Genomic DNA, 13,081 nt, shown 5'->3' with positions numbered 1-13,081 from the left:
ATGGGTGCTGACGAGTTGATGGGTGCAGCACACCAACATGGCACATGTATACATATGTAACCTGCACGTTATGCACATGTACCCTAGAACTTAAAGTATAATAAAAAATAAATAAATAAATAAATAAATAAATAAATAAATAAAAGTGAAAAGAAACAGGTTAATTTTAGCAATCTATATTATTTAACCTTATCTATCTGAAATATTACCTCTATACTTAATGTAAACATTTTAATGAGATATTTTGCATTCTTTTCAAATATATCTTTAAAAATATTTCACCTGTGTTTTACACTTATGACACATCTCAACTCCAACTAGCCATACTTCAAATGCTCAATAGCTACATGAAGTCAGTGACTACAATTAGACACTGCAAATTCTAGATGGATTTTAATAAAATATAACAGTAATAGTTGTTGTATGTTCATCTTCTAATCTTCAAACCACTCTTCTTTTTCTTATCTTATTGCATGGACTAGAGCCTCCAGTAAAATGTTGGATGATAGTGGGGAGAACAGGTTTCTCCAGCATTGTTGCTTACTCTAATGAGTACAGTTCTTATGTTTCATGTTAAGCTTAAACTGACAAAATTGCTTGTGATCTGTTTAATGGCGAATTTTCACACAGTACTGAGTATTATTGTCTATCTAATTATTGTCTAAACTCCATTTCCTTAGGGTGAGTTATCTCCTGTGATGTCTCTACTGTAAGCAGCCACTTATTCAAGTACTCCAGATGGCTCCAAAAATACCTAAGATGTTTTAGCCCTGGTTCAGGCTGAGAGTCCTTCTACACAAACACATGAAAACCTTCACTATATGCTAAATCAATAACCTAGTACTTTAAGCAATTCTCTTTTCTAAAAATGGAAATTTAATGAAAAAAACACAGGGATATTTGAACTGATGTACTTTATGACCTTGGGAAAAACAAAACGACACACACACACAAATTAAATTATCATATTTAGAAAAATTAAATTAATTCTGAGAATAATTAATTTAATCCCAAAGTCTTATTTATTTTTAGGCAGTTAAACAATTAAAAGAATGTGTTTACTTTCCTGAAATTGTCTCAGTGGGAAGGGAAAGTCTATTAAATGACAACTCTCTATGTAGATTCATAGCTGTTAAACATAATTAGTTTTAATATTTACTGCACACTGTTTCTACTTGTTATATGGAAAGAGAAAAATATGTTAAACAAAAATGTTTTGCATGTACATATATGCATATGTGTATATATATATTGCTGTATATGTTGGTATATAAATTGCAATATATGTATGCATATATATATTGGTCTATACATATAAAACGTCTTTAACATATTTTTATCTTTCCATATAATATATAGAAATAATGGACAGTAAATATTAAAACTAATTATTTTTAACAGCTGTGAATCTTCATAGATAGTTGCCATTTGTCAGCCATTCCTAACATTATAAGAAAATAGAGTTATTAGGAAATAAAGTTATTGTTTATTATGGTTACTAGGTTGTAAGTTTATGCTGTGGTTTGAATATTATTTGTTTTTCTCCATCAAAATTCATGTTGAAATTTGATCTCCGATGTGTCGGTGTTTAAAGGTGGGACTAGTGGGTGGTGTTTGGGTTATGGGAGTAGATTCCTCATAAATGGCTTGGTGCTGTTCTTGTAGTAGCATCTTCTTGTAGGTGCTGTTCTTGGTGCTGTTCTTTTCACTTTCCTAAGACTGGATTTGTTCTCCTAGGAATGGATTAGTTCCTTCAAAAATGGGTTGTTACAAAGCCAGGATGCTCCTCAGGTTTTCCTCCTCTTTGCATGTCCCCTCCTTTTTTTTTTTGACCTTCTCTTCCATGTTGTAATGCAGCACAAATGCCCTCACCAGAAGACAGAACCTTGACCTTGATCTTCTCAGCATATAGAACTACGGGCTAAACAAACCCCTTTTCTTCCTAAATTACCCAGTCTTAGATATTCTTTTATAGCAATAAAAATGGATTAAGACAGTATATAAGATGAAAAATATACAAACTTTGTATTCAAAAATTAGTAGGGCTTTAACTTAATTAATTTTTTTTTTTTTTTTTGAGACTGAGTCTCGCTTTGTCACCCAGGCTGGAGTGCAGTGGCATGATCTCTACTCACTGCAACCTCTGCCTCCCAAGTTCAAGCTATTCTTCTGCCTCAGGCTCCCGAGTAGCTGGGATTACAAGCGTGCACCACCACACCTGGTTAATTTTTGTATTTTTAGTAGAGATGAGGTTTCACCATGTTGGCCAGGCTGGTCTTGAACTCCTGACCATAGGTGATCCTCCCGCCTCAGCCTCCCAAAGTGCTGGGATTAAAGGCATGAGCCACTTCACCCAGCCAGGGCTTTAATTTTACATCTCTTTACCTTATAACTCAAACTCATATTAAGTGGCTTCTGTACATATTAAGGGCTCTGAAGGCTCTATGATCAAAATTAAGAGAAAAGCAAAATTTATTTCATATATTCAGAAGAAATATAATAGAGAAGGACAATATTTCACATTTTCCTTTGTAAGGAACTGCATCCAAGTTTTCATCCAAATTGTCTTTTCTAATCCGTTTAGTATTTTTGTTTCCTACCTGCTTTGGGGTACAGGTTTAATACATATACAAATTATTCTATTGTCTTCTCCTTCCAAGAAGATACAATTAACATAACTCTCCTATTTCTTCACTAAACACAGCTTAGAACTCTGGACATTTTATATGAAACAAGCATAAGATGACTCCAAAAGGTAGAGACAAGGCAGAATTGCTAGGGAATTTGAGACCAAAGGAATGACACATTAGTAAGTTTTCCAGGCATGCTTTCTGATTCACATGTCCTTAAATTAAAGCCGAAGAAGTCAGTAAGGCAGAAATGTTTTTCAATAAATTGACAAACTTCTAGCAAGATTGATGATATAGTTAGGACATTTGTGCCCTTCAAACCTCATGCTGAAATTTGATCCCCAGGATTGGAGGTGGGACCTAGTGGGAGATGTGTGAGTCATGAGGGCAGACTCCTGAATGGGTTGGTGCCATGATTACGGTAATGGGTTCTCACTCTATTAGTTCACATGAGACCTGATTGTTACAAAGAGCATGGCCATTCCTCCTCTCTTCTTCTTGCTCCCTTTCTCACCATGTGACATGCCTGTTTTCTTTCCTCTTTTGCCATAATTGAAAACTCCCTGAGGCTCTCACTAGAAGCAGATGCTGGTGCTTTACTTCTTGTACAGCCTGCAAAACCATGAGCCAAATAAACCTCTTTTCTTTATAAATTGCTTAGCCTTAGGTATCCCTTTATAGCAAGGCAAAACAAAATAAGACAACTGACAAAGAATGAAAGACAGAAGATAAAAATTACCAATACCAGAAATAAAACAGGGTATATCCTTATAGTCTCTCTAGACATTAAAAGGATAATAGGGGAAAACAATGAACATCTCTACACACGTCTGACAACTTCAACAAAATGGACTAAACCTTCAAAAAACACACAAACTATCAGCAACTCACCCAATAGGATACATATGTACACACACACACACATATATATACGTATGTGTGTGTGTGTGTGTGTGTGTGTATGTTTTTTTTGAGATGGAGTCTCACTCTGTTGCCCAGGCTGGAGGGCAGTGGCATGATCTCGGCTCACTGCAACCTCCGCCTCCCGGGTTGAAGCAATTCTCCTGTCTCAGCCTCCTGAGTAGCTGGGACTACAGACGCATGCAGCCACATCTGGCTAATTTTTTGTATTTTTTGTAGAGATGGGGTTTCACTGTGTTGCCCAGGCTGGTCTCAAACTACTGAGCTCAGACAATCTTCCCACCTCGGCCTCCCAAAGTGCTAGGATTACAGGCATGAGCCACTACGCCCAGCTGAAAGAGATAATTTAAATAGAACTTTAAATTAAAGTTCTATTTATTAAAGTAATTGAATTCATAATTGTAAAACTCCCCAAAAGAAATCTGCAGGCCCAGATAATTTCACCAGTGAATACCTATAATTGGTTAAAGAAAAATTAATACCAATTCAACTCAAAGTCTTCCATAAAGTGTGATGAGTGATCACTTCACAATTTATTTTATGAAGTTATCATTACTCTGTTGCCAAAAATCAGAGAAAGTCAGTACAAAAAAAGAAACTGACAAATGAAACAACAATTTAATATCCCTAATAAATATAGATGCAAAATTCTTAAAACATTAGAGATAGAATTCAGCAATATATAAAAAGAATTATATACCATAACAACATGAGATTTATTCTAGGAATTAAAGCCTGGTTCAATATTTAAAAATCAATCAATGTAATCTACTATGTCAATAGGTTAAAGAAGAAAAATTACATGACTATAGTAATCAATGCAGAAAAAAATTTAACAAAACTTAATAGTCATTCAAGATAAAATCTATCAGAAAAATAGGAGTAGAGGAGAATTTCTAAAATTGATAAAAGACATCTGCAAACATCTTACAGGTGACATATGCTTAATGGTACACACACACACACACACACACACGCACACACACACACCCCTCCCAGAACTAATAAGTTTGATCAGCAAGATCTTAGAACACATGATAAACATACAAAAATCATCTTTATTTCTCAATACTAGCTATAAACATGTGGGTGCAATGGAATTAAAAATGTGGTTCCATTTGCAATCACTCAAGAAAATAATGGAATACTTAGGTGCAAATCTAATAAAACAAACATGTATAGGACTTATATGATGAAAACTGCAAAATTATGATGAAAGAAATCAAAGAATATCTAAATAAATCAAGAGATGTACCATGTTTATGGATTGAAAAACTCAACCAAATGTGACCAAGGACACAGAGAAAGTGAGTTACTGATGCATTGCTTCTGGGAATGTAAAATGGCACAACTGATCTGAAGAGTCATAATTTCTTTAAAAATTAAACATTCAACTACAGTATGACCCACATTTTTTTTCTCCTGGACATTTATATGAGATAAATGAAAATCTGTGTTCACATAAAAACTCATACATGAATGTGTATAACAGCTTTATTCATAGTAACCCCAAACTGGAACAATCCGGTGTCCTGCAGTGGGTGAAGAGTTCAATGGAATCATACTCAACAATAAAAAGCAACAGACTAATGATTTACACACCAACCTGAATGAATCTTCAGAGAATTATGATGAGTATATATTTACTTAATGGTATCTCTGTATACCTTTTATATAACATTCTTGAAATGATAAAGTTAGAGAAATGGAGAATAGATTAGTGTTTCCAGGGGTTAAGGAGTAGTTAAAGGTGAGAGAGAAGTAGGTGTGGCTGCAAAAGGGCCATGTGAGCGATCTTTGCGGTGAGAGAAATGCTATGTATCTTGCTTATAAATATCAATATCATGGTTGTGATATTGAATTTATAGTTTTGCAAAATGTTACCACTGGTTGAACTTGAATAAAAGGTGTGCAGGATCTCTCTGTATTATTTTTACAGCTACATGTGAATCTACAATTATCTCAAAATAAGTCTATTTAAATTTTAAAAATATTCCATCTAATATAGGTACCCAATCAGAAGCCTATAGACTATGAATAAAATTGTTAACTTTCATTAGGTGGGGATTCTAATAATCATAATTGAGGAAGACTGAGAAGTTTTTACAAATAAAAAGTTGTAAGGAAAATAAATAAAATGCCTTACAGAACAGATTCAGATAAAATAACTCTTTTTATCTCTGTCACTTGGGTTGAGGAAATCTGAGGTGGATGCACTCTAGAACCTTGAAATTTGAATTCTCTGAGACTTCAAGGTTTTGTAGAAGTGACCCATTCTTCTTTAAAGTAGACTGGTGGCAAAGGGTACCAGCTTTAGAAACACAATTATGGCTATCTCTATGGCTATAGTCCAGGGCTGACAATAAGAGATGCTGTTACAGATCTGGGCTCTCTAGCAGCGATGAGATGACAGATGAACAAATAATTGCGGCCAGGTGATGACACTTTAGCATCAGAAAGAAAGTGATCACAACTATCATGATAAACGGCAAGGTCAGAATGGCAGTCTTGGGATCTGACCCACAGAGAGTATGGAGATGGTTAATTGAACATTGAGGTCCAAGGGCAAAATGGATCAGTGGCCAATGAGGGTCCTGTTTATTCTTTATTGTAATAAGAAGAAATCAAGAATGGATAATCAGAAGGCTGAGACCAGCCAACCCCAGAAAAAGTCATAAATCCTTTGCTTAATTTCCAGGCCTGAACCAATTATAATATTTAAATTCCACTGACTGAGGGAGAGGCTAAGTATAAATGAAGAAAGACTTTGCAATACCAAGGCAAGTATGGATTGAAAGCATTTCCCAGTTCTTATAAAGCTATTTACAGTAGTCACCCCTTATCTGCAGTTCTGATTTCCAGTTTCAGTTACCTGTGGTCAACCAAGATTTGAAAATATTAAATGGAAAATTCCAGAAGCGAGTAATTCATAAGTTTTAAATTGCACGCTATTCTAAGCAGTGTGAATCATCTTTTTGTCTAGTGTATTCACTCTGCTTATATTACCTGCCCATTAATCACTTAGTAGTCATCTTGGTTACTAGATAGACTGTTGCACCATGGCAGTGCTTATGTTCAAGTAACCCTTATATTACACAATAATGGCCCCAAGGCACAAGAGTAATGATGATACCATATTGTTATAATAGTTATATTTTATTATTAGTTGTTGTTAATGTCTTATTGCCCCTTATTTATAAATTAAACTTTATCATAATTATATATGTATAGAAAAAAGTATAGTACAGGTGATTCCAGACTAATGATATTTCAACTTTTGATTTTTTGACTTTACAATGGTGCCAAACATCACAATTTTGACATAAAGTACAGTATTCACGAGATTTTGACTGTGCAATGGCACTAAACCATCACAATGTTGACATAATGTACAATAGTCAATAAATTACATAAGATATTAAGTACTTTATTATAAAAAAGGCTTTGTGTTCAATGATCTTGCCCAATTGTAGGCTGATGTGCATGTTCTGAGAATGTTTAATGCTAGAATAACCTATGATGTTTGGTAGGTTAGGTATATTAAATGCATTTTTCACTTACATTATTTTCAACTTACAATGAATTTACTGGGATGTAATTCTACTGTAAGTTGAGGGGCATCTGTATATATAGGCATTGGTATTATCCATAGTTCCAGACATCTACTGGGGGTCTTACAATGTATCCCCCATGTGTAAGAGAGGACTACTGTACTCAGATAATCACATACTGGAGTAAGAAAAATACTAAAATATTTTGAGGATAGTAGGATACTAGGTCCAAATCGGCACTGATACTGAGGAACCCAAAGTGTTATTGTGGCCACTGTTACTGTTGGGACCTGCAGTAGCCAGATTATAAATGGAATCCTGTCCCAAGATAAAAACGACATTGATCTGCTGGGTCCATGGACATAACTTTAAATATTTCCCTTGTCCCAAAATGCAGAATTGGAAACAACATACTTGTAATAATACAACTCGGGAAGACTAAGTGGAGGCCCTGTAATTGCCCCTATCCCAACCAAGATATTAAATCCAAAATAACACAATATCCCTGGAACATTAGGTAATAATTAGTGTCACCCATAAAAATTTAAAGGATGTAACCTTGATTGTCACCATCATGTCCCCATATAATTCAGTATTCTGGTCTCTCCAAAAAAAAAAAAAAAAAATCAACAAAAAACAACAGTTGGATACTGGAAGATGACTTATAGATGGTTATAAACTTAAACGAGTAGGAGCCTTGACTGGAACTGATGTGACAAGTAAGATATCTTTGCTGAAACAGAGGGCAAGGGCATTGTAAATGGCCATTGATCTGATGTATGCATCATTTTCCATCCATATCAGCAAAAAGGATTAAAAGTAGTTTATATTCACATGTCTAGAGGTACCATAACAAGGTCATATTGGTTCATATCATTTTAATCAGCCAACGTGATCATGAAGTTGTAGGCTCCTGCAGGACTTGGTAAGATACACGGTGCTCTAGACAGTAAGAGGTAATTCCTACAAATATTCAGTGAAGATTTTAGGAGTTTGCTGGTCTGGGACATAGTAGGATATTTCCTCCAAAGTAAAGGACACAGTAATACATTTCAAAACACCCAACAACACACAACAAAAGGCATAATACAATGGCACAACACTATTCAGTCTTGGGAATGCTGCTGTGACCCATTTACAGAGTCAGATAGAAAACTACCAGATTTCATTGGGATCCAGAGATAGAAAGAGCTCTGTTTCTGTGATGCAAGCAACCCTGTCATTTGCTTCCTATGACCCACCTGGTGTCTGTGTGGGAAGAGATGCTGTACAGGGTTTACAGCAAGCAACCCTAAGTTTCTGGAGCAAGGCCATGCCATCTAAAGCTCAGAAATATGCACCATTTTAAAATCAGGTCCTGGTAGCATCTGGTCATGGGGCACCAAATGGCCACACTGGCAGAACTATATATCATGATTTGGCTTCTGTCAGATTCAGCAAGTCATAAGAAATGCGGGCAGACACACTTCATCGTAAGACAGAGTGGTACATTCAGGAGAAGACATGAGCAGGTCCAAAGTAAGCTGCAAAAGTAGGTTCCACAGAATTCCAAGTCATCTACCATCATTGCACTACCTCCTCACCATCAGGTCACACTATGGCCAAGCCGAGAGTCCCATGTGAGTAACTCATGGAGGAGGAAAATGGTCGAGCTTGGTTTAAAGATAGTTCAGCCCAGTGAGTGAAAGTTGAAAAGGAACTCTTCCTAAGCCACAGTCCTACTCAGGGAGGGCCTTGTAAGGTGGCAATAAGCAGAAATTCTCACAATAAATAGTTTTCAATGGTAGATATTGTCATGCACTTTGTGTGAGAAAAGAAGTGGCCTTAGGTAAAGAAAATATATGGCTACATGATCCAGGTCCTAGAAGGAAGAAGGTTAGAAGCTCAGAGACCAGGAGGTCTCTGAGATGGATTTATAGGTGTGAGCATGGAGTATAAGTACCTTGGTATCACATGTTAACACTTATCAAAGAGCACATGTTAAATCACGGGCCATGAACCAGGAAGTAGATGAAATGGCCCAGTGACCTGATGTCAACTAGCCTCTCCTGTCCTGGCACAACAAGCTTGTGAATGTAGTAGCAAGGGCAGCAGGAATAGAAGCTACACATAAGGTCAAAAGTAAGAGTTCTCACTGACCACGTCCCATCCAGCCTTTGCCTCTGCCTATTATCTAACCTGTCAACAATAAGGACCAATGTTGAACTACCATTATGGCACTATCCATCAAGTTCAATCAGCTACTTATGGCAAGTTCATTACATTGAACTCCTTCCACTCTGACAGAGGGTGGCAGTTTATCTTTACTGAGATTAACACTTAGCTGCCTTTCCTGCCCACAGGATCTTTTCCAGCACCTCTACTCAGGGACTTAGAGATTGCTCCACTGACACTGGTTTCTTCATAATGTTATCTTGAAACAAAGGACCCGCTCTACAGTAAGATACAGAAATTGATGTAAGACTGTGGAATTCACTGGTCCTATCACACTGGTCCTGCACCACCGAGAAGCTGCCAGCTTGATATGGCATGAAAACACCTTTTGAAGATGCACCTGGAGTGCCAACCAGAATATGTATCTTGAATGTTTGGTGTCCTTCAGGACAGCATATACACTCTAAATCAATGACCATTTCATGGTACTGTGCCCCTAATAGAAAGAAAATATGGGCTTGGGAACCTAGGAGTAGAAGTATAAGCAGGCCTGTTTATCATCATTCCTATGGTACCCATGTGAGGGACTGGTGTGTCCTGTACCTAAAACTTTAATCTCTTTGGGTCTGGAGTTCCTTGTTCCCAGAGGGGAAATGCTTCCACCATGGTATACTTATACTACAAAGAGAAATCCACTAATTGGTGAATGTTTCAAAATTTTTAATTGACTGTTCAAGGCTGTGAATTTTATCCATTCATTGTTCTCCAGATTCCAAAATATGTAAAAGCTACTAACCAAAGTGAACATTAGTGAAAAAAATTCTGAAAATTCCTTACTTTAGTATCCAAGTTCTAAGAAAAGATTCTAGCATCTCATAGATTATCAGTATTGGATGAATGAATGAATGAATAAATAAATGAATGAATCATTTGCAATAAACGTAAAGTGGGTGAAAAACGCAAGTACAGAGTGTGTGACAGTCTTTTGGAATGTTGAACTTCTATTGGAACTAAAAATACATATTGCTACTCTATGGTCATAAAAAATACATTTACTTTAGTGAAAAAAGGCAGAAATCGCAAATGAAATGTTGGCTTAAAAATGCACAATTCACTAGACTAGCTCAGGTGCTCTGTTGTCATTCTTATTAGCAGTGATAATAGTGTTACTGCCGGGCGCGGTGGCTCACGCCTGTAATCCCAGCACTTTGGGAGGCCGACACGGGCGGATCACGCGGTCAGGAGATCTAGACCATCCTGGCCAACATGGTGAAACCCCGTCTCTACTAAAAATACAAAAAAATTAGCCGGGTGTGGTGGCGGGCGCCTGTAGTCCCAGCTACTGGGGAGGCTGAGGCAGGAGAATGGCGTAAACCCAAGAGGCGGATCTTGCAGTGAGCCGAGATTGCGCCACTGCACTCCAGCCTGGGGGACAGAGCAAGACTCCGTCTCAAAAAAAAAAAATAATAATAATAATAATAATAATAGTGTTACTACTAATTAGTGTTAGCAGCAATATAATTAACATTGATATTTTAGTGTTAATGCTGAATTTTTATGGTATTCAACTTAATAAAAAATCTGTAAGTAGAAAAAATACACAATTCATTAAATGTCCTCATTCAATAAAGTAGTTGTTACAGGTATCACCATTATAAATTGATATTTTGGAATACTATAGGATGCAAAAACAAAGACAAAAAGTAGAAACTGGCCAGGCGCGGTGGCTCACGCCTGTAATCCCAGCATGTTGGGAGGCCGAGGCAGGTGGATCACGAGGTCAGGAGATCGAGACCATCCTGGCTAACATGGTGAAACCCCGTCTCTACTAAAAAAGTACAAAAAATTAGCCGGGCATGGTGGCGGGTGCCTGTAGTCCCAGCTACTCGGGAGGCTGAGGCAGGAGAATGGCATGAACCTGGGAGGCGGAGCTTGCAGTAAGCCAAGATCACGCCACTGTACCTCCAGCCTGGGCGGCAGAGTGAGACTCTGCCTCAAAAAAAAAAAAAAAAAGTAGAAACTGGACCGGGCATGGTGGCTCACGCATGTAATCCCAGCACTTTGGGAGGCCAAGGTGGGTGGATCACGAGGTCAGGAGTTCGAGACCAGCCTGACCATCATGGTGAAACCACATCTCTACTCAAAATACAAAAATTAGTTAGGCATGGTAGCACACACCTGTAATCTCAGCTACTGGGGAGGCTGAGTCAGGAGAATCGCTTGAACCTGGCAGAGGTGGAGGTTGCAGTGAACTGAGATCATGCCAATGCACTCCAGCCTGGGTGACAGAGCAAGATTCCGTCTCAAAAAAAAAAAAAAAAAGATAGAAAGAAATTTTCATACTTTATATGTCTACCAATCAGGCTTTAAAAAAAAGAAAACTTCATACTGTATATGACTACCAATCAGGCTTTAGTCAATACAATGCTCATGCCATTGAAATTGTAAGGTATGTCTTTCTTTATTCATATCATTGCAGACAAGGCTTATCATTTGTTTTCTTCTAAAAGATATAAAGTTAAACTAAATATTTGCTGTCACTGTCAGGACCTTTAACTAAAATTTTATATTTTTCAAATGGTTTTTTGGGGGTTGGGGGACGGGGCAGAGTCTCGCTCTGTCACCAAGGCTAGAGTGCAGTAACCCAATCATGGCTCACCACAGTCGCAATCTCCTGAGCTCAAGTGATCCTCCCACCTCGGTCTCCCAAGTAGCTAGGATTTCAGTCATGCACTACCCTGTCTGGCTAATTTTTGTATTTTCTGTAAAGATGAGGTTTCTCCAGGTTGCTCAGGCTAGTCTCAATTCCTGGGCTCAAGTGATGCTTGGCCTCTCAAAGTGCTGGGATTCCAGGTGTGAGCCACCACACCTGGTCTTATGCTCATGTTTATTACCTCTTAATTCTCACAGCTTTGTAAGAGTTAGTTCCCTAAAACAAATCCTCCATTTTATAAAGGAGATAATTGAGACTGAGACAGCATCAGTGACTCTGTAAAGTCATCCAGGTGTGTCTGACTTCCAAATGGCTCTGTCCTCCTGTGCTGGCTACCATCTATGCTGCTGAGGAAATTGATTTCACTGTGGTTTTGTTACTGTCTCCTCATGGCTCAGCCTGACTTTTGTTGGAGTCATGCTTTGGTTTGGGTTTGTCTTTTGCTCTGTGGTTTTGGCACAGTCCCTAAATATGCCCTGTTTATTCTATCCATATGGCAGTTTTCATTTGATGCCACACAGTTTGCAGTCTTAGAGGATGGCTCATGTTTGAATTTCATGTTACTCTTACAGGTCAGTCTGATATCCACCACCCAGTTCTCCAGGTGGGAGAACAATCAAAGAGCCTTAGGGGAAAGAGGGATTCTCAGGGCTGGCCTTGTGGCCTTCCTACATGATGAAGATGTGAAGGCTGGATTTGATAATGAAGAGTCTTCTTTGTGTTCTCTCATTATTTATGCCACATCTGCCTCTCAGTATTTGTGTCAATGAGTCACTGTAATTACAGCCGTTGGATAATTTCCTCCGTTTTACAACACAAACCCGACTGTGTGAGTGCTCCATCAGAGAAAAACATTTATTTCCTTGCAGCACCATCAGGCAGCAAGGTCTAGCTTTCTTGAGATGTGGTTATTAGCCAAGTCAGATGAAATGGCTTCTGTTCTTACTCATGCTAACTGAAAGTGAGACTTGAGGAGCTTAGCTGATTATAGAGACACAAAGGATCAGAATTCTTATTTTCTATATAAAAGCCCAAATTTTGACTGAGGATCTTGCTTAAAAAATGATTTATGGAAAAATAAACTATGGTGACCCAGAAATGGAGGGGTGGGG

General features: G+C 37.7%; 1 long non-coding RNA gene across 1 annotated transcript in view; it reads left to right on the top strand.

Annotated features, from left to right (window-relative positions):
• Positions 1-12,866, top strand: part of LOC111546173 — a 32,253-nt gene extending 19,387 nt beyond the window's left edge. The window contains exons 2-3 of the long non-coding RNA XR_002732673.1: positions 2,705-2,809; positions 12,542-12,866. This is a non-coding gene — a long non-coding RNA (uncharacterized LOC111546173). The remainder of the gene's footprint in view (positions 1-2,704; positions 2,810-12,541) is intronic.
• Positions 12,867-13,081: the final 215 nt, after the last annotated feature.

The sequence above is a fragment of the Piliocolobus tephrosceles genome, chromosome 11 (assembly GCF_002776525.5).
Source record: "Piliocolobus tephrosceles isolate RC106 chromosome 11, ASM277652v3, whole genome shotgun sequence".
Taxonomy (NCBI): domain Eukaryota; kingdom Metazoa; phylum Chordata; class Mammalia; order Primates; family Cercopithecidae; genus Piliocolobus; species Piliocolobus tephrosceles.
This window is presented reverse-complemented; position numbering and strand designations above follow the sequence as displayed.